Below are 23,043 nucleotides of genomic sequence, written 5' to 3'. Positions count from 1 at the left end.
AGGAAGGCAAATTCAAACTATCATTGTAGCTTCTTTCCAGGGTCTCTCTGTACAGGAAGAAATGGTGGGCCCAGCAAGATGACCTCCAAAGATAATGCAGTTCTGTCAACACCTTCTTACTTTCCCCGCAGTTACAAACCAATAAAGTGTCACTTTGAAATAGTGCTGAGAGCAGCACCTCTTAAGTTAAGTATTCAGTGTTTGGCGAACTCTGTCCTTGGACAATGGCCTGAGTGCCCTGAGAAAGGGCTCCAAGTGGCACCAGTGCCATAGGCTCCCCACCACTGTCATATGATGTCACACAGGTGCATAGTTCGTTATATCACAGAGAGTAATGACACGACAATGGCCTGATCCAAATGATGTAAACAATGAAGCGTCATGTTGAGTGACAACAAGTAGATAGCTAGAAAACTGTGAGGCACCAAAACAGAAAATACATTGTAAAACTCGATACATTTTCATTACACAAACAATATAATTTATTTGCCAAAAGTCATCAACCCTTTCCAGCTTTGTCTTTACTTACAGAAGTTCAAATTTTATCCCAGTTCATATAGTAATGTAAAAATGTTGTTAATAAATCCAAAGTCCAAAAACTTTTCATTTCACATTGTGTGTCAAATAAAAGAAGGTTTCAAATCTTCAGCTGTGAGTAGCAAAAAAAGAATATAGGGGTTTTAGAAACTGAATCTAAACAATAATCCTTCTCTCATGGTCACAAAGCAGATGTGGGACAAAGGGAGAACTTTATCAATAGCTTATAGTGCAGTATGATATACGAGTTGGTTAAAATAGTGTAAACTGTGCTAAATAAATCAAAATGACACAGACTGCATAATATACAGAGCAACTTGCTGCTGGGCCTGTTAGACACATTTCTCTTCTTTACTGCAGTTCCTTTACTATGGTGTCCATAAGCTCATTTATAACAGCTCTTGTGACAGGAGTGGCAAGAAGTCTCCTAGAAATTCATCTGTGGTTCAAGTAACCATGTTTGTGTATGTGTCAGTACAGTAAGTAAAGGTTACTAGAGTAAACTCCGGGCAAACGTCAGTAATAAAACAACTCAGGGTTTTACTTTGACAGATGTAACATTAAAGAGCAATGGTTAGCTGGACATCTGAGATGACCAAAAAAGTTTACAAAAATATTAATTGATAATAGTCAATGATCAGGGTCTAAGAAAAATCTTTAAGCTATCCTGACATGGCTGGAAGTACTTGTATTACTAATAAATTATAGACATTATCAGTGTTTCTTCAGTAGCTTTCTGGCATAGAAGAACTGAAATAATCACAAATTCCTGTGCACTGCAAGAAATTGTGATTATTTTTGCAACTATGCCACCTTCTGTAGGCCTGGAATGGCCTGAATGGGTACAGTTGCCAATGAAGTGGGCCCACTCAAGGGCGGTTTTGCCCATTGCATGCACACTTTTTAAAAACCTACAAACATTCAACTTTCACATTCTTGCGCAATACTATGCAGGTTATACCTTGCATAGTTTTGACCACCATCACAGCTTTGCCAGCAGGTACATCACCATTTCTAAGCCTCATGATGTATTCTTTGTGGCGGCAGTGGGCCGGAGCTTTTTTTATGCAAATACATTAACAACTGGATTTGCCCTGTTGTCCCTTGCCATACAAGATTGGATGCTACATATGAACCAAAACCAAAGCTGCAAATTATGGAGTAGGTCTCATTCGTGTCTGTGTTTGTGGCACAGAAAGTCATTTTATTCTGTCATTCACCCACGAGTGGACCTGACACATGATTACTCATAGGTCTGTTGTTTGTTTTTGCTGATATGGCTGCACATGCATCCCTATTGTTTCATGTTGCAGAGCTTGTAGATAAAGATAAAAAGGTATCGAATGGATTGATGCGCTACATCCAAAGTAAGATAATGAGAGTTTTATTGAAATTTTTGACAATGCGTTTCAACACCTTATCAGTGTCTTCATCACGTCAGAGACTGCAGGAGGGGAGGCTCCTGCAGGAGGGGTGCCAGAGGTAGATCTCTGGCCGACGACCAAACTATTATGTTCCAGTGCCGCAGGGAGACGGCTGCGTGCTGGCAGTGGCATGGTTTGGACCATGTTGCAGAGCTAAAGGTGTAACACTGAATCTCAAAAAAGGTCAGAGAGCAGTATTTTGGTCTGGTTTGTGATGTCTAATGTATGGACTTAATTTTGGGAACAGTTCATGGTTCTTCTTCAAGGACCTGATGTTTGGGATTTGGCCTATAACCTGCCTTCATTTTTTAAAATTTTTCCTTGGTTTTTAGGCTTTAGAATAAATGTTATTTTTTCTGCACATTGCATTATTTAGTGTTGCAACATGAAAACTTCCTCTTCTAGTGACTGTTCACAATGAAAAAAGCTATGATTTATTGTACTAGAGACAACCATTCCACTTGAACACAGCATATGGGTGTAGTTACCAATGTCACCACTTTCAGCAATAGAGTCATAATCCCACCCTATAAAAAGCCACACCTTAACAAAGTCATATCCGGCGAAGACGTTTTTTTTTGTTGACAACCAAACAGATGTACATACATTGAGGTCGAAAACAGCTTGTAGGCTCTACAGTTTGGAAGCATAAAAACTCTGCAATAAAAGTATGCATGAAGGCTCTATACATAAATAAACTTACAACAAGAACTTCAGGATTTTAGGAAATGCACATGTTAGACCAGTTTCCTTTAAAAAAAAAAAAACCTCTAAGGTAGAAAGAACAATAAGGGAAGCCATTAAAACTACATTTAGGAAGATATTTGTCAAGGATAATTTCAAAGCTTCAGAATAAATTATGAATTAATTGTGATTAACGTATGCATTACTTAAATTATACAGTTCGACTTACAAGTTTAAATAAATTGTCACAGTTTGAAATGTTGATCGATTTTTTATTATTTTTAAAATCACTTTTCACCTGCCATGTGATGGCTGAAAGATTTCCATTTTCTACATTTGACATTTAAACAATAATTAATCATTTTAAACTATGTTGCAGCCTCTGCAAAAAAAAATGTGTAATGATCTATTATTTTACATTTATTCTGGTAATTCTCAATTTAAAAGTTGATCATTATGGAAAGCAAAGATGTCATCGCTCAGCAAGTTTTAATTATATACGTGTGAATTTAAGCAATATCTTAAATGTACCCATAGATTTAATTGTCAATCCAGTATAAAAAGCTCTTTTCACAATCGAGTAAGGCGTATTCCTAACATAGTTTATGGGGGATATTTATCATACACTGGCGCTCGTGATAGCCCCGCCGCTGCAAATTCGCAGCCCGATACATGAAGAGGCTTCTGCCTCTTGATGTATCGGGCTGCCAGATGCGCAGCGTTTATCCTACGCCAGACAGGGCCTGGCGTAGAAAAAAGCGCAACCGGCAACTTTTCATGTATGAAAAGTCGCCAGCAGCAGCGAGTGCGCAGGCGCGGGGACAGTAACGCCCCACGCCGACCCACTCCCGTCCGGCCGCTCCCCCTGCTCGGCCGGCCGCGCCCCCCGCTCGGCCTGCCGCGCCCCCCCTTCACGCCCCACTGGCTTGAAGGTGGCGGATTGGGGAAAATAATCGCAAAAGATAGCAATAAGCTAGCATTTGCGATTATTTCAGGGCCTCTGCGCCACTGGCGGTGCGCAGAGGTCCTGATAAATATTCCCCTATATGTCCATATAGATGGGGTCCTACTGTCAGGAGCAGAAAAAAAGTTGAATTTCTTTAATACCCAGTGAAAGAACCAATCAGACCAGTAGCCTTTCACCTTTAATTCTCCAATTACCTATCTTGGACAGTTGTATCCACCTGTCTATGAAAACGTGGTGCATCTGACTGACAAGTAACAACTACTTTGGGTATTATTAGACGCTACAGAGACAAGTTAAAGCATATTTGTTATGGACATTAACAAAGATACTGTGGAGATTCATTATGGCTTCATAGCCAATTTTCTGACGAAAATAAAAACACATTAACCTATCTGTCCCCGACAGTTTTCGGCATTCTCCGACCCATACACCACTATGTGCAGACACTATAGCAAACATCTCAAACAGTTTTGATATGTTCTACAGAGCAGAATTGGCGGAGTTTGTGCCCATATTCAATGAGAGGCCAGAACCTCTTTGTGGATATGGGTGCAGGACCAGCGGCAAGGAGAACTTTATCACTGGTGATCCAAAGGCCAGTCTTAATGATTTCTTCCCACTTTCACTTTATACATATAGGGAATAATTTAGAGAAGATAGGGCCTATAGCATGGCCAAACATTCCTGAAATAGCCTGTGGAAGTGACATAAAGACAGATATTGCGCTGCACGCCTTTAAAAGCAGGCTTGTTACATGTGGATATGAAGAGGGTGTGGTTGCATCCCAGCCTAGGAAATCCATTTGGTGTCTTTTTGATGTTTGAAGATACAAAGATATACTATACTATAAATTATACATTTTAATGTAGTTGTGGGGCCTGGAACAGATTTTACATAACCTCTGATTATTGGTTGTGATGAGCAGACCACTTCAAACTCACCGCTATTTTCCCTAGGACTTCTAGGTGGCATTTAAAGGGTTAACACCAGTAATTGGTGCTGGCACTGATCTCAGGTGTTACCATGGGTTTTATTCCGAATGCTAATCTAGAACTTCTGGATATTCTGGCATTGCTCACATCCACTTAATCCTAGTACTTGGAATGAGAAATAAGTCCTTCTTACAGTGTCCTCCTATAAGTAGGTATCAAACAACTCCATCAAATAGTCTGCCTGTGCCCCAGGTGTGTCTTGGTGCGTGGACATGCACATTCGGTGCTTCTGTGATCGGATGTGACCTGTATAGAGAGCTGACACACCCCAGAAGTGGGGCATCAGTGATGGCACGACTTGATATTAACCTACATAGGCGTTAGACGCGCCCCAGAAGGGGGGTATGTCTATGAATGACGCAACTCTCTGAGGATACACCTGCGATTAGGAGCATACTTATGGTATGTACACATAAATTGTGAGGATTGATTCATTAGTTGCAAGACCCTGAGGAAGCAGGAGGAATGTGAAACGCGCATTGGTGTGATTGGTTAAAGCCTTGAACAGGAGTCTAAATAATCAATACGTCCCAAAACATTTTAAGCGCACATATCCATTTTAATCACATATGGACACTGGTGCTTTTACTATATGATCTATGAATAATGTTGTTCCCGGGATTCACTGCCTGTTTATGCAATTAATACTATGCATGATGTATTAATGAAATTATTTATACACACATTTATATGTAATAGGCCTGGTAGCAACACAACTATTTGGAGTCCTATTTCTGACTAATTGTTTATATTGTTTGTGACATGTGGCTTTTTTTATCACATATTCTTTATTATTAAAGTGAACAATGAGTAGGGAGCAGTACACCCAAGCATGGGATACTGTCCCGGCAGTACAATGCTGGTATACATAAAGTACAAATGGGTGTCATTTTGTGAAAGAAAACTTGGAACAACAAAGGAACAACAAACATAGATCAGGCTGTCTACGTACACTATAAAAATTATGAGGGCTTGTGGGTTGAGACATACAATATCTTTTCGTTAATAGACATATTAAAAGGTGTGGATGGAGTTCAGAAGCCTCTGCCTTTTACAACACTCTATATCTCAGTCCTACCAACTCAACCCCCGTATGCTTCCCATTTCTCACAGATTTTGGAGTGGTGGGACGAAATACCTTATCTTTTACTGATCACTCCATTTCCTGATTTAGTTAGACTTCCCAATAATTGCTGGTATGTTAGGAACCTCTGTTGATTTCCATCTCCTAGCAATACTAAGCCTGGTTACCATTAGAATATGAAATGCTACATATCTATCCTCCTTCCTTAGAGTATTTAGTTCTAAATTAATTAATGCAACTTGGGGTCCCCATGGAGAGGAATACATCAGTACTTTTTTTAGCAGATCAAAAATCGAACCTCATAATGGTTCCAGTTCTTCACATGCCCACCATATCTGTGAGGGTCCCGGATTCATTTTGGATAGTCTAAAGGAGGTGAGGTACCACCTATACAGTAGCTAACGAGATATTTCTAAGTGATTTTTGCATTTAGATGCCCTGATACTCAACTCATAAGCCCTGTTCCACTGTTCGACTGTGAATTGCTGTCGTATTTCCCTTTCCCACCTTTCCGCAAAAGAAAGATGTCGGGGGGGCTAGAGCTATTAATTAGATGTCAAAGTTGCAAGAATTTGTAGAAATCAGGGTTGGGTATCTGAAATTTATTGGCGACTCCATCAAAAGATAATAAAGTATCACCCTCGTACAAGTCACCTATAAACGTTATCCCTTTATTGATGCATGAGTCAAAGTTGGAGATAGGAATCACCCAATCAGTGCATGCCTTAGGCATGTTTTCAATGTTTAGGGGCAGCATATTTGGGCGCGCTAGAACAGATTTAAAGATTTTTAGAGCTGCAGACATGGGGTCGTGTTATTGTTTTAAGGGGGATTACTGAGAGAAGAGATAGGTAAATTGTTGTATGATTGTCTGTCCTTTATTATAGCTTGTTTGAGAGTGTTTAGGTTAACAGATGCTATTTTTCTAATGAGTGAGGTAAGAGTGATCCCGAGGTATGGAATTGACTCTGATACCCATTTAAATGGGTACCTTGAGGCTATACTATTTTTCATGTCCTGAGGTACATGGATCCCTAAAATTAAAGATTTGGTGAGTTTAGTTTGTAGTAGCTAAGAGAGCCAAAGTAGTTCAGGATAGAAGTCACTGCTTTGAGGGAAGGGTCCGGATTTGTTAGGCGCATTACTATGTCGTCTGCTGTATATAAAGCTAAGATTGCTTTTAATACCGGTCCGTCTTACCCAAAGGATTTCAAGACACACCGTAGGTAACCCCAATGCACCTGGTGGAACACCTTCTCCGCATCCAAAGTCAGGAGCAGAGAAGGTGTTCGACGTGCTTCCAAAATAGATATTATGTTAATAAAATGAGGGGTTCCAGCCGTAGTTTGGCGGCCTTTAATAAAGCCCACTTGGTCTGGTTCTATGATCTGCGGAAGGACCTCTGCTAAGCGCGCTGGCAAAATCTTAGCATTGAGTTTGAGATCCGAGTTCAATAAAGAGATGGGTCTGAAATTGGATGGGGGGGGGGGGGGGGGTGCTAGATTTCCCAGGTTTAGGAAGTGTTATAACTTTTCTGTTGGGATTGATCCTGTTTCCATAAAGTTATTAAAAAGCCTATTAGGTATGTGGTAATGGTATGCTTGTGAAGCATGAGGTACTCATTTGAATAGCCTTCTGGCCCTGGAGCCTTATTCTTTTTAACCGGTTCGCGACCGCCCGCCATGTATTCACGGCGGCGGCCGCATTCCGATGCATGGAGAGGGCTCGCAGGCCGAGCCCTCTCCATAGCCGGTAAGTCTCTGCTGCATATTGCAGCAAAGGCTTACCGGTAACACCCACGATCGGTGCCGGCAGCGATCGCGGGTGTTTTCTTGCTGATCGCCGCTTCCCGTGACGTCATCGGGGAGCGGCGATCCATCGCCATGGTAGCTTCGGGTCTCACGAAGACCCGAAGCTACTTTGGGTTAACCCATACATTACAATGTGCTATCAGCACATTGTAATGTATGAGGAGTAAAATTCCCATATACTGCCATACTGTAGTATGGCAGTATATGGTAGGATCGATCACATAACCTAGGGTTAAAGTACCCTAGGGAGTCTGAAAAATAGTAAAAATAAAAATAAAAAAAAAGTTAAAAAAGAAATTATAATAAAAAAACCTAAAAATTCAAATCACCACCCCCTTTTGCTAGAACTGATATAAACAGGGCCGGATTATAGGCGGGGCTCGCGGGGCTAGAGCCCAGGGGCCCCCACCATCTTGCCCCCCCTAGGGGCCCCCACCAGACTGAACCCCGCTCCTCCCGCGCACACTCTCCTGAGCCGCCCGCCGCCCCTAGACATAGGTGACCGCCTCCCCGCCCATCTTTCTGCATAGGTGACCGCCTCCCAGCTCGCCCATCCCCCTGCATGGCCTCCCCGCCCGTCCATAACGCTTCATGGCGGAGCCGCCCGCTGCCCGCCCATCGCCGCCCACAGCGCACGGCACAGGTGACTCCGCCTCCGCAAGCGCGCTCCCCCCGCCACAGGTAACTGTTTCCCAGCTCGCCCATCCCCCTGGCCTCCCCGGCATTACAAACCACAGCATGGCGGAGCCGCCCGCCCCGCACGGCACAGGTGACTCCGCCTCCCCCCCCCGCCCCCCCGACACAGGTAACCGGCTCCTGGCCCCCCACCCCCCGCTATGGTTGAGTCATCCAACAATGCCCCCCCACCGGCTCACCCCGCGCAAGCAACTCCGCTCGAACCGCCCCGGCCCCGCCCCCCGCTCCCGCGCGGCTCCGCTTCGCTCGAACAAGCACCCGCCACCCCTCCTCCCCGGCCGAGCAAGCAACCCCCCCCCCGACCGAACAAGCAACCGACCGACACCCCCGCCCGAAGAAGCACCCGCCCGAACGCCAGCCTGACGCCATGGCCGGTCACCGGGGGTAAGTATATACATGTATTTGTCTGTGTGTATATATGTGTATATATATGTATATGAGTGTATATGTGTATATGTGTATATACAGTGTATACAGGCATCTACTGTGTATATGTGTATATATGTATATACTGTGTATATAGGCATCTACTGTGTATATGAGTGTATATGTGTATATACTGTGTATATATGTATATACTGTGTATATAGGCATCTACTGTGTATATATGTATATACTGTGTATATAGGCATCTACTGTGTATATGTGTATATACTGTGTATATAGGCATCTACTGTGTATATGTGTATATATGTATATACTGTGTATATAGGCATCTACTGTGTATATGTGTATATATGTATATACTGTGTATATAGGCATCTACTGTGTATATGTGTATATATGTATATACTGTGTATATAGGCATCTACTGTGTATATGTGTATATATGTATATACTGTGTATATAGGCATCTACTGTGTATATGTGTATATATGTATATACTGTGTATATAGGCATCTACTGTGTATATGTGTATATATGTATATACTGTGTATATAGGCATCTACTGTGTATATATGTATATACTGTGTATATAGGCATCCACTGTGTATATATGTATATACTGTGTATATAGGCATCCACTGTGTATATGTGTATATATGTATCTTGTTTATATATGTATCTACTGTGTATATGAGTATATATGCATCTACTGTGTATAGGTGTATATATGTATATACTGTGTATAGGTGTAAATACTGTGTGTATATGCATCTACTGTATTTATACACACATATATTTACATAAGCATGTATATGTGCACATTTATATATATGAATGATGTGGTTTTTGTATATACTGTGTATATGGTATGTATTTATAAGCTCTATATACTGAATGTGTGTAAGTGTATACTTGTGTGTATATATATGGGTGCAAGTATACGTGTGTAGAACTTTATTTGTGTGTATCTAAGTATATAATGGTTTGTATATATCAGTGTGTAATTGTATAAACATGTCTGTATAAGGGTACATTCACAAGAACATATGGGGGATGTATATCTGGCTGCAAATTTGTTACCGGATATACTTCCCTCATAGGCACCTATAGCGCATGGGCTCGGTACGGTGAGCACAACGAGTACTCACTGTTTTGTGCTGTGGCCGCAAAAGAGAGAGAGCGTGCTCTATCTATGGCCGTAAGAACGACCATGCGGCTCTATTCTCTATGGAGAGGGGAGGGGTGAGCTGCACTCACCTCTCCTCCTCTCCACAACGCCCAACATGTGCCATGCTAGGCGATAGTCTGGCCACCACACGTTTATGTGAATGCAGCCGACATATGTTTATATTTTTTTAAGGGGAAGGGGGGCCCCATGCAGAAATCTGCTATGGGGCCCAATCTCTCCTATTTACACCACTGCTTGGGACAGCATGGCTGTGTGGGCTGAGGTGTATGTTATGTGGGACTGCATGGCTGTGTGGGCTGAGGTGTATGTTATGTGGGACTGTATATCTGGTACGGGTGAAGGATGTAAAGATGTTTGACTGGGGGTGAGGCGGTTGTATGTAGCTGTGTTACTGGGGGCGAGACGGCTGTATGTAGCTGTGTTACTGGGGATGAGGAGGCTGTATGTAGCTGTGTTACTGGGGATGAGGCGGCTGTATGTAGCTGTGTTACTGGGGATGAGGAGGCTGTATGTAGCTGTGTTACTGGGGGCGAGACGGCTGTATGTAGCTGTGTTACTAGGGGCGAGGTGGCTGTATGTAGCTGTGTTACTGGGGATGAGACGGCTGTATGTAGCTGTGTTACTGGGGGTGAGGCGGCTGTATGTAGCTGTGTTACTAGGGGCGAGGGGGCTGTATGTAGCTGTGTTACTGGGGGCGAGGGAGCTGTATGTAGCTGTGTTACTGGGGATGAGGCGGCTGTATGTAGCTGTGTTACTGGGGATGAAGCGGCTGTATGTAGCTGTGTTACTGGGGATGAGGCGGCTGTATGTAGCTGTGTTACTGGGGATGAGGCGGCTGTATGTAGCTGTGTTACTGGGGATGAGGCGGCTGTATGTAGCTGTGTTACTAGGGGCGAGGGGGCTGTATGTAGCTGTGTTACTGGGGGTGAGGCGGCTGTATGTAGCTGTGTTACTGGGGGCGAGGTGGCTGTATGTAGCTGTGTTACTGGGGGCGAGGCGGCTGTATGTAGCTGTGTTACTGGGGATGAGACGGCTGTATGTAGCAGTGTTACTGGGGACGAGGCGGCTGTATGTAGCAGTGTTACTGGGGGCGAGGCGGCTGTATGTAGCTGTGTTACTGGGGGCGAGGTGGCTGTATGTAGCTGTGTTACTGGGGGCGAGGCGGCTGTATGTAGCTGTGTTACTGGGGGTGAGGCGGCTGTATGTAGCTGTGTTACTGGGGATGAGACGGCTGTATGTAGCAGTGTTACTGGGGACGAGGCGGCTGTATGTAGCTGTGTTACTGGGTTCGAGGCGGCTGTATGTAGCTGTGTTACTGGGTTCGAGGCGGCTGTATGTAGCTGTGTTACTGGGGGCGAGGCGGCTGTATGTAGCGGTGTTACTGGGGGCGAGGCGGCTGTATGTAGCGGTGTTACTCTTTGGATAGTGGAAAGGAAGCAGGAGGACGTATGTGTACGCTACACTCAGTGGGGGCCTCCACCAGATTTTGCGCCCAGGGGCCCCCACCAACCTTAATCCGGCCCTGGATATAAATATAAATAAACAGTAAAAATTATAAACACATTAGGTATCGCCGCGTCCAAAAATGCCTGATCTATCAAAATATGATAACGGTTTTTTACTGCGTTTAACCCCGTAACGGAAAATCGCGTCCAAAGTCAAAACTGGCACTTTTTTGCCATTTAAAAAAAACCTAAAAATTCTATAAAAAGTGATCACAAGGTCGTACAGTCATAAAAATAATATCTTTGAAAACAACATCAAAAGTTGCAAAAGATGACACCACCCTCAACTCCATACAACGAAGTATGAAAAAGTTATAAGCACAAGAAGACGGCAAAATAAAAAAAAAAATTTGTACATGAGGTTTTAATTTTTGTAAATGTATGAAAACATTATAAAACCTATATAAATTTGGCATCCCTGTAATCGTATTGACCCAAAGAATAAATTAGATGCGTCATTTGTGGCGTGAAGTGAAAGACGTAATATCCAAGCTCACAAGAATACAACACAAATGCGTTTTTTCCCCATTTTCACTGTATTTGGAATTTTTTTCCCGCTTCCCAGTACATCGCATGGAATATTCAATGTGATCACTATGAAGTGCAATTTGTTACGCAAAAAACAAGCTGTCACATAGCTTTTTACGTGTAAAAATAAAAAAGTTATAGATTTTTGAAGGTGGGGAGTGAAAAATGGAAATGAAAAAACGGGAAAGGGCCCGGTCCTTAACCGATTATGGGTCGAGATAGCTTTCCCCAATTCTTCATTTATAAAAAGGGAGGAAATGTTTTCCAGCGTCCCTTTAACTATTTTGTGAAGACCTAGAGAGTTCAGAAAGAGCTTAATGTTTGACTCGCTAGGTCGGGATACTGTATCATTCCATCTTAGGTTGTATAATGACCCATAATATTCTGCAAATAAATCAGCTATCCCTTGTGAATCCATTACTCGTTTATTTTAAATGGGATACAGGATTTTGCTAGTTTAGTCTTAAAACATCTTGCTAAAAGGGCATTGGAACTGTTCCCAATCCAATAATACGTCATCTTTAACCTTTTAAGTGTAAAGTCTTATTTGTGACAATTTAGTAGCTGTAATTGGAAAGTTATGGAAGATATTTCTTTTGCTCTGTCTGCTGAGCATGACTATTGAGTCCATGTAATATGGCTAGGGATTGTAATAGAGCGCATCCTTTAACGGAGTGAACTTTTTTAGCATGGGCCGACTGTTTAATGAAATGTCCTATAAGGGTGGCTTTATGCGCACACCATCGTATTGGGTAAGGGATCTCTTTATTATCGCTAATACGGAAATAATCCTCTAATGCTTGAAATTTTGCGGGGGCTTTAGAACGTAATTATTGATACACCAAACCAAATTGGGAGTGGCATTGAACTCTGCTTCAATTGCCATTGTAATGGGCGCGTGGTCTGACCATGTAATTGTCCCTATGTCATCATGTCTAGTAAGTTTTTCTCAACTAGAAAATAATTTATCCTGGTATAGATCTTATGAGGACTGGAAAAGAATGTAAAATCCAGAGTTTTGGCATAAGGAGTAGGTTCTTGATGGTTGCTTACTGAAGTGTAAATCCATTGATGGCCATATCATATTAGGGCCGCTCACTGTGGCTATTGTAAACTGGGTATTATTCATGATAGACAACACAATAATATATCGTCCTTTCGGATCAGTGATTATCTATTTCTGTTCATAGGAGAGTGAGTCGCGGAAAGCAATAGAAATCCCACCTCTCTTGTCCGTTGCATGAGCTTGGTAAATGTAAGGAAACTTCTTGTTTTTCAATCTAAAGCTATCAGATTGATTCAGCCTAGCTTCTTGCAGACATATTGGGGGTCATTTACTAAGGGCCCAATTCGCGTTTTTGCAACGGGTTACCCGAATTTTTCCATTTTGCGCCGATTTTCCCTGTATTGCCTTGCGATTGGATTGTGGCGCATCGGCGCCTGCATGCACGCAGCGGAAATCGGGGGGGGGGGGGCATATAAAAAAGAAAAACTGACGGATCGCGAATGGACCGGGTAAGTAAATCTGTCCCATAATGTCTGTATACATTTTGTTATCCTCTCTCCATACAGATGATCTATTAAAAGGCGAATTAAGCCCCTTTACGCTAATTTATAGTACTGTATATACTCAAGTATAAGCCAACCCGAGTATAAACAGAGACCCCTAATTTTGACACAAAAACTGGAAAAGCTTATTGCTTATTAAGCCGAGGGTGGGAAATGCATTGGTCACAGCCCCCCATTATATAGCCTGCCAGCCTCCTGGAGTATATAGCCAGCCCAGCCCCCTGGAGTATATAGCCAGCCCCATCAAATATATAGCCAGCCCCACCAAGTATATAGCCTGCCAGCTCCTTGGAGTGAATAGGCTGCCTGCCTGCCCCCTCAACTATATACCCTTCCTTGCCCCCTCAAATATATAACCTGCCTGCCCCCTCGAAAACAGCCTGCCTGCCCCTTCAAATATATAACCTGCCTGCCTGTCCCTCACCGCCTCAAATATATACCCTGCCAGCCTTCCCCCTCGAGTATATAGCCTGCCTGCCCCCCTCGAGTATATAGCCTGCCTGCCCCCTTGAGTATATAGCCTGCCTGTCTGCCCTCCTCGAGTATATAGCCTTATATAAGGCCTCAATTTCCTCCTCCATAATAGTAGTGACCTCCACTACTTCATTATGAGCAGTTTTGTCAGCTCCTCCATTTTTGTTTCAATATGAGAAGTGCGGTCACCCTGTGGATTCACTTCATTTTTAAGTGTTTGAATACAAAGTTGCAGCTCTTTGGTGATATTAACCTGCAGATCAGTAATGGCTGCTTGTGTGGGGTTGCAGATGGGAGAAGCTGGGAGTGAGGTGCGGTTGGTGGATGGGGTAACCCACATACCTGGCTCCTGATGGAGGTGATTTGATGACAGCTGCTGCGATGAGGCTCTGAGCAGGGGAGTTGGTGTAATCGGGACCTCCATGTCTAATACTGTCTCTTGTCTTGTTGACGATGCAGGGCTGCTGGCTGAAGAATCCATGGTGAGCAGAGGTTCAGAAAGGAGAAGGTCCTCCTCGGGTTCCGCAGTTGGAAAAGGTGGAGGTTCGCTTCCTTGTTCCGACGCAACAGAGGGTGCCACGTGGCCGGTGCTATCTTGGAGCGGATCAGCGCCCTTTCGCCATCTCCGTTGTGGTCACTTGGGGGTATTTCAGCATGATTCCCACCAGAGGATCGTTCGCTGTGTGCTGCTAATAACCACTGTGCAGAGGAGCCAGCACTTTACATGTCTGCCTCCATGCGCAGCAGGACACGCTCCCACCGACATGTGGCTTTTTAAATTGTTGTGTTTAATAAAAATTTTAGATTTGAAGACTGGATAATTCTGTGTGTTTTGGGTTTTGTATACTTGGTAGCAGCTACGTGGGGCATTCAGGATTGAAATTAGACACTTCAAGGTTTGTATCAATGATTTAGCAAACACTGGTGAAGCAGAATAGGAAAAGTTTTGCTTTAAGAACTACTTAAATCATTTGTCATTTATGCATCATGACAACTCAGTTTGTTAATCTAACAGTTGAATGCCAAAAATGACTCAGAATCCACTCTGTGATTATAATGATTTGCAAATTCTAAAATAATTCTGTCAATCTAATGACTATATCCATTAAGAATAAGAGAAAAGTGGAAAACACATGGGGGGGCTACATTGAAGTCAAGGTTAAATGTGAAAACTTAGAGACATATTGCTCAAAATTTTTCTTTTGACAAGTGGCATTGTTTCACACAGCTATAATTGCTTTGATGGGTGCAAAAATAATCGTTTACAAGTGACAGTGCACTAAAAGGCAGATTTTGGAAATGTGACCATTGTCTGAGTCCTGAAAAACAAACATGTACTGTCATCAACAATTTCAATACAAATAGTACATTATGTTAAAATTGTTTGGTCTCTAAAAATAACAAGCAGAGATCTCAAAAGCTTTGATCAATCATCTTTTATCATTAAAAATGCATATGCTTGGGGTTCTGTATTAAAGGCAATTTATAGGAAGTTACACTGTAACCCTGTAGGTGGACACTTAAAGGATTCACTTTTAAAGGGACTGTGGCCCCAGAGATTAGATGATTGTACAACTTAGGTTTTTCTTGTCTGAAACTGAAACTGTAAGTAGCATGCCTTTAACAGTGATCCCCTTAATAGCTCAGATAACATTTTTCTAATGGTCGCCGGAACACTCGACCTGAGCTAACCTACTCATTGCTAGCCAGTGAATATTAAAATGTGAAATTTATTTTCTGTCATTTACATATGTATTTATGATATTTTGACTACTGTATAAACCGAGTCTAAGCCGACCCGAGTAAAAGCCGAGGTACCTTATTTTAACACAAAAAAACTGGGAAAACTGATTGACTTGAGTATAAGCCTAGTATATAGCCAGAAGCCCCTTGTCCTCAGTCTATAGCCTGCAGCCCCTGCCCCCCAGTGTATACTACTACACCAAATATTGCAGACAATTGAAATATCAGGCTAGAAGACACCAGGTGCCTCTCCTACTAACTCACAATGACCAAACTCCATCAAAATATCCAAAACCCCAAAACACTCAGAGTATTATGGTCCAACAAATCAACTTTATTTACTTAATCACATTTTTAAAAAAGCCACATATCACAAACAATGCATAAAAAACATGTAGAATACAACTCCATATAAATATAGGAGTTTGAATCTCCTTTGGCCAAATCTTCATAATATGAAAATAATTAACACCTCCCTGAAATGAGGAATTGCCATATATGAACAGATGATGGGATTCCCCCATGACTTGTGTTTGAGAGGGATCCCTAGAAAAGTTTAAATAAAGAGTTGGATACAGGTAGGGGGTTGTGTTTGGGAAGACAGAAGTCTTAGCCTAATGTGAACAGAGGCCAAATATACGGCCCAATAGTAATACCCCTTGTATATAACCGCACCTAGTTTTAAAGGTCCCTAAAAACAGACAGAAAAAACATTTACCCTCCGGCTGGAGAGAGAAAAAAGGGGACAAACTAGAAAAATGCATACAAAAAATGATTCTTTATTAATAACACATATGCAAAATCCACGAAATAACAATTAAATGCAATAAAATTGTGTTAAAAACATGAGTGATGTGGCACAGAACAGAAGGAGCGGCCAAGCCCCAGGACAGGTGGTGGAGTAAGGTAAGTAGAAACCCTTACGGTTTAAACAGATAGACTGGGCATTTGTGAAATTGTGTGCTGCTTTAATGTCAATCATATATCACAAAGAGAAATTATATCAGCGATAGCGTAAAAGAGAATATATCTTTTATAAACAAATAGTGACGCTATCTTGTAAGCTGTATGGCCAAAAAATGGCTGAAATGCATAAAGGCAGGATCTTACCCAGTCAAATGTGGAACCACTGTCCAGGAGAGGCCGTGTCCCCGACGTACGTTTCGGCTCAGAGCGAGCCTTCGTCTGGGGGATTTTGCATATGTGTTATTAATAAAGAATCATTTTTTGTATGCATTTTTCTAGTTTGTCCCCTTTTTTCTCTCTCCAGCCGGAGGGTAAATGTTTTTTCTATCCCTAGAAAAGTGCAGACAACTGTGTTGAATGAACTTTAACCAAATGTTTCAGCAATCCGAACTTAAATGGTTATCGTTCAACACTACTAAAATTGAGTGTGCCATCATAATGGAAAGATGAGTGAGGACAGTAGCAATGGTGCTTAAACAGAGGACCCTTTAACCCCTTAACGCTGAAGCCACTTTTCACCTTCCTGACACGGCCCATTTTTTAAAATCTGACATGTGTCTATTTAAGTGGTTATAACTTTGGAACGCTTTAACATATCCAGTTGATTTTGAGATTGTTTTTTCGTGACACATTGTACTTCCTGTTGGTTGAGAAATTTAATCAATATATTTAGTATTTATTTATGAAATAAATGGAAATTTGGCAAAAATTTTGAGAAAAACAATGTTTTCCAAATTCAAAATTTTCTACTTTTTGGAAAGTTGGTCATATCACTAAAATAACTTGATAACTAACATTTTCCATATGTCTGCTTTAACTTGGCATCATTTTTCAAACATCTTTTCCTTTATTTTGGATGTTAGGAGGCTTATAACTTTAGGTGCAATTTTTCAGATTTTCACGAAAAACATCAAAACCTACTTTTGGAGGGTCAATTTAGTTAGAAGTGACTTTATAAGGCCTACATGACAGAAAACCCCCACAAATTACACCATTTTAGAAACTACACCCCTCAAAATATTCAAAACAACCTTTGGGAATTTTGTTAACCCTTTGAGCGTTTCATGAGGGTGAAAGATAAATGAAAGTGAAATTAGAGAAATGTAATTTTATCTCACTATAGATTCATTGAACACTAAAATTTGCACCTTCACAATGGGTTAAAAAGGAAAATGCATTTTACAATGTTGAGGGCAATTCCTCCTGAGTATGCCAATACCCATTTTGTCACTGTACCCTGCTGTACGGGCACAGGGGGGCACTTGGAATGGAAAGAGCGTTGTTTCGTTTTTGCAGGGCAAATATGGCTGAAAAAGTTTTCATGTGTCAGGATGCATTTGGAGAGCCATAATGGTACCAAAACAGAGAAAAGCCCCAACATGAGACACCATTTTGGAAAGTACACCCCTTGGAGAGTTTAGCAACGTGTAATTTGTGTATTTTCCCCAACAGGTGTTTGATTCAATTAGGCCCCAAAAGTGAAAAAAGGTGAAAATTTTCTCAAAAAAGTCACTTTTACCCCAAATTTTTGTAAGCCACAAGGGATAAAAGATGAAACAACCCCATAAATGTGTAAAACTATTTCTCCTAAGCACAGAACTGCACCACTTTTGCATATAAAGTGATGTATGGGTACACAGTAGGGCTCAGAAGGGAAAGAGGGGCTTTGGCCTTTTAGAAGCCAGATTTGACAATCATCCTTTACATGTGTCAGGATGCATTTGGAGAGCCCTAGTGGTACCAAAACAGAGGGGAACCCCAACAAGTGTCACCATTTTGGAAAGTGCACCCTTTGGAGAATTCAGCAAGGTGTGATATGTGTATTTGTCCGTAAAGGTGTTTGATTTAATTAGGACTTAAATAGGAAAAAGGTAAAAATTTTCCTATAAAGGTCATTTTACCCCTAATTTTATATAGGCACAAGGGATAAAAAAAATGTAATAACCCCCCAAAATGTGTAAACCTATTTCTCTCAAGTGTAGAAGTACCCCACATCTGTATATAAAATGTTGTATGGGCGCACAGTAAAAGGAAAGGGGGATGTTTACCTTTTAGAAGCCAAATTTGACAGAAATGTTTGACATGCATTTGGAGAACCCTAGTGGTATAAAACAGAGAAGAATCCGAAAAGTGACCCTAATCTGTGAATGCACACCCCTTAGAGAATTTTGCAATGTGTAATATATTTATTTGCCCCTACAGGTGAATGATCCAATTAGGCCCTAATCATTAAAAAGGTGAAAATTTTTCTATAAATGTCACTTTACCCCTAATTTATGTAAGCCACAAGGGATAATATATTAAATAACCCCAAAAAAGGTGTAAAACTATTTCTCCCGAGTGTAGAAGTACCCCACATGTGCATATAAAATGCAGTAGAGGAAAAGATGGATGTTTGTCTTTTAGAGGCCAAATTTGCAAGAAATCCTTCACATGTGTCAGGATACCTTTGGAGAGCCGTAGTGGTACCAAAACAGAGGAAAACCCGAAAAGTGACCCTAATTGTTGAATGTACACCCCTTGGGGGAATATAGCAAGGTGTAATATGTGGTGTAGGGTAATACACGTGGTGAAATGAGCATTTTGAACATACAGGTGGTTTCCAAATACGATGTGCAATGGAGTCCAAGATGGAAAATGCAATTATTTCTGGAAAGTTCAGTGCCCGTTATGTGGCGCCCCTTATGAAATAATGGAGGGGTATAGGGAGCAACAGGACATAACAGTTGTTACAATTATTCATTTTACCGAAATTAATTCACAATAGGTTGGGTGTGAATTGAGAATGTCTAGTGTATAAGGAGGTAGTATATATCAAGTAACCAACTAAACTTTTGTCACTCTGGAGTTGTCGCAGGTCTCTTAGTAGTATATAGTGTCCTCCTAACTCCTCTTTTGGAACAGACTCTTTATTGAGTCCTACCTTTAGAAGCAGCAGAATTCACCGGGAAAATGCTGTCCTGGCAAAACACAGGAACATCTAAACCAAAGGTACTGGGGCCCCGTCCTTCTTGTCCCAATATTAGTTTCCTAATATCTTCCTCTTGAAAACGGAGAAATGATACGGCAGGACCTGCACATTGGAACAGCTCGTAACAGTTGTACAGCATCATCTGTGCACGGCCAGCGCTTTTGTACCATATCTTCGTTTTCTGTAGGGAAATTATCGCCAAGTGTTGCTCTTATTCACCCTAGCGATGCCCATTGTGACGAATATTGCTGCCTTTGGCTGGACCAAATCGACCAGCCAGTAGCGGCAAACATGGACAGAGGGGGGCAACAAAACCCCTCTGGACCGCAAGGCAAAATTGGTGGCTGTCAGGAACAGCCGCCACCCTGCCCCGATCACCGTGTCTACAGACATGGTGACCGGTATTACTGACGTCATAAGTAAATTCGCTGCTATTGGCTCGTCTGAATTGATGAGCCAATAGCAGCGATAATAAACTGGGGGGTGTGGGGGGAACGTAACCCTTCTGGTCCATGGGGCAGGATGGATGGCTGTCAGGAACAGCCGCCGTCTTACCCCGATCAGTGAACAGCCGCCGTCTTACCCTGACCGGTGTTGGAAAGTCACTACTCGCCGCACCGTTCTATAACAATGCTCGTTGGGAATAGGCTATACAATCTTTATTTATTTTTTAAGCAATTTGGACAAATAAGGGCTTATTTTTTGCGAGACGAGATGCACTGTAAAAAAAACGTAATTTTAGTGGGTTTTTAGCTTATTGAAGCAATTTTATTAACTTTTTACGTGTGGAGGAAAATAAAATCATCAATTCTTGTTTTGGATTTTTAGCATTTTTTGGGGGGGGTGTTCACTGTAGCATAACAATAATATATTATCTTTATTCTACGGATCACTACGATTACGGTGATACCTCATTTATATAGTTTTATTTTTATTTGTCCAATTTTATTGAAGGAAAACTAGAATAGAAAAAATTGCATTTGTTTTAGTATTGCCATTTTTATAGCGGCATAATTATAGTATTTTTTGGTTTACGGAGCTGGTTGTAAGCTTATTTTTTGCGTGACAAGTTGCTCTTTGTATTGGTATCATTTTGGTGCTTGTAACTTTTTCGGATCACTTTTTAGAACATTTTTTGTAAAGCAATTTGATAAAAAGTTTTAATTTTTGGCAAGTTTTTGGGTTTTTTTTTTACCACGTTCACCGAGCGGGTCCAATTATGATTAGGATTTATTGTACAGATTGTTACGGAGGCAGCGATACCAAATAAGTGGGGGGTTTTCGTGATTTAGTGTTTTTTATACTTTATTACTTGTGTAAAGGGAAATGTGGTGTTTGGGGGGACTTTCACTTTCTTTTATTATTTATTTTTATTGTAAAAAACCTTTATTTATTTATTTTTACTTTTTTTACAGTAACTGACATCTAAGCTTGAACAAGTGATCTTCTGATCACTTGTTCAAGCTCTTTTACAGCTTACACAGTGCAATACAGATGTATTGCACTGTGTAATGTAAGACACTGAGCATGCTGCGCATGCCCAGTGTCTTAAGGCCGGGTCCTGCCAGAAGGCACGGACCCGGCTTCCGGATCAAGATCTCGCAGCCCCGGGCACCGGCAGTCCCGGGGCTGCGATCGGAGCAGCGGACCCCCCCGGTAAGCGCCGCGGGGGGGGGGGGGTCCGATTCAGATTTAATTGCCTTTAAATGCCTCTAACACGCCGCGGTCTGAAATCTCCGATCGCGGGTGTTAGAGGCGGGTGTCAGCTATAATATATAGCCGACACCCGCAGCTTCTGGCGCCGGCTCCGTTTAGGAGCCGGCGCCAGAAGCTTGACGTAATAGTACTGCATTTTGCGGGAACGCACCTCCCGCGATGCAGTACTATTACGTCAAATGTCGGGAAGGGGTTAAAAGAATAAAGACAGGTTTTTTTTAATTTTACACATTTTTCTACCTTCACACAATTTATGAAGAACGTAGATGCTTGGTCAATAGATCTTTTAAAAGTCCTAAGTACAAGTAGCTAAAGCAATGTAAAAAGCCAGGGACATGAAAGGAAAGCGCATCAGAGGGTAATACACTTATTTGAAAAAAGGAAAAACCTAATGGAATTTATCTTCATTTGCCGGTGAACTTAACGTCTCCAAATGAGATCACTTTAATGTTCTGATTGCCTCTCTAACCACCTTGTATGTCAAGCAAAGAGATCTCTGGATGGAAATCTTTAAAAGGAGCTAGAAATGAGTTCATTTCAACATCCCGAGAAACTTCTTCAAAGCCGTTCAGTTCAAACAAAAAAAAAAAAGAAACCCACTTTGACAAGCAATTTCTAATTATAACTTGTACTTCACTTAATTCATCAGGCGATGACACAGGCGACAAAAATATAGCTGCAGTAAGACCTTTAAAATGTTTTCATACGTTCATCTGATGAGACACAAGATTAAATATTCAATACTTGCTCTATTTTTTCTTTACATAATTCACATATCTTGATGAAGTAAATCGTGATGCATATTTTAAAACCACCTGAATATTGCAGAACATTTTAGAAAATGACACCAAACAGAGCGGCGCATGAAGTGTGGGGACTAATTTATTCAATAACTCTCAAATAAATTAATTATAACAGTGTAGGATGATATGTGGTATGATGGTTTAGGAACTTATAGTTTAATTTTACCTATTTTAGGGCTTTTTAAGAACTCTGTTTGCTGCGAGTGTAAAGAATGTTTTTTTTGCAGACAGGACACCACCGCTCCCTTGAACAGTCTGAGCTGTGCTTACATGATTTTGTCGCACACAGGTGGCCACTCTTCGTTTAGCTGTAGAGGAGCAATAAAAATAGCCGAACACATAGATTTACCTTATTTTTTAGGCTAAACCACAGGAAGATGGTTAGCCAAATTGTGTTCTTGACGTAAGTGTGAATTACAGAGGAAAATTTGATTTGAGTGGCCCACCACCCTTGAAACCAACGATCGGTGCTTCATTGATCGCTGGTGTTAACTGTTTAAATTGTGCTGGCGATGTCACTGGCATCAATTACATGGATCCAAACCAGGAGCATAGCTTGCAGAGGAGAGGCCCCATAGCAGACTCCTGTAGGCTCCCCGCTTACACTTACCACACAATTACATAAATTTATACAATACTGCACTCACAGCCACATTTATACATCCTTACAAACATAACTTGACAATAGCTACATTGAGGAGCCGAAACATTGGGGCTCATTTACTAAGGGTTGGGCACTTCACTTTAGTCAGACTGTGCACGGTTTTCGGGGGTAAAACGGATTTCACAGGTATTTAAAAAGGGTTTGAGCTAAGATTATGTCGCACACGACCCTTTTGTGACACAGCTGCACCGGCTTCCAAGGGATACGAATTAGGGGGCGGGCAGTTGGACGTCCTGACTGATTCAGGCTGAGAGTGGTATTTAACTTTTAAATTGTGTTGCACGACTTATGTTAAAGATGCACCACAAAAAAGATGGTGAACTCTGTCGTACC

Source organism: Engystomops pustulosus, chromosome 9 (genome assembly GCF_040894005.1).
Source record: "Engystomops pustulosus chromosome 9, aEngPut4.maternal, whole genome shotgun sequence".
Lineage (NCBI taxonomy): Eukaryota > Metazoa > Chordata > Amphibia > Anura > Leptodactylidae > Engystomops > Engystomops pustulosus.
The sequence above is the reverse complement of the archived record's forward strand: the minus strand, read 5'-3'. Positions refer to the sequence as shown.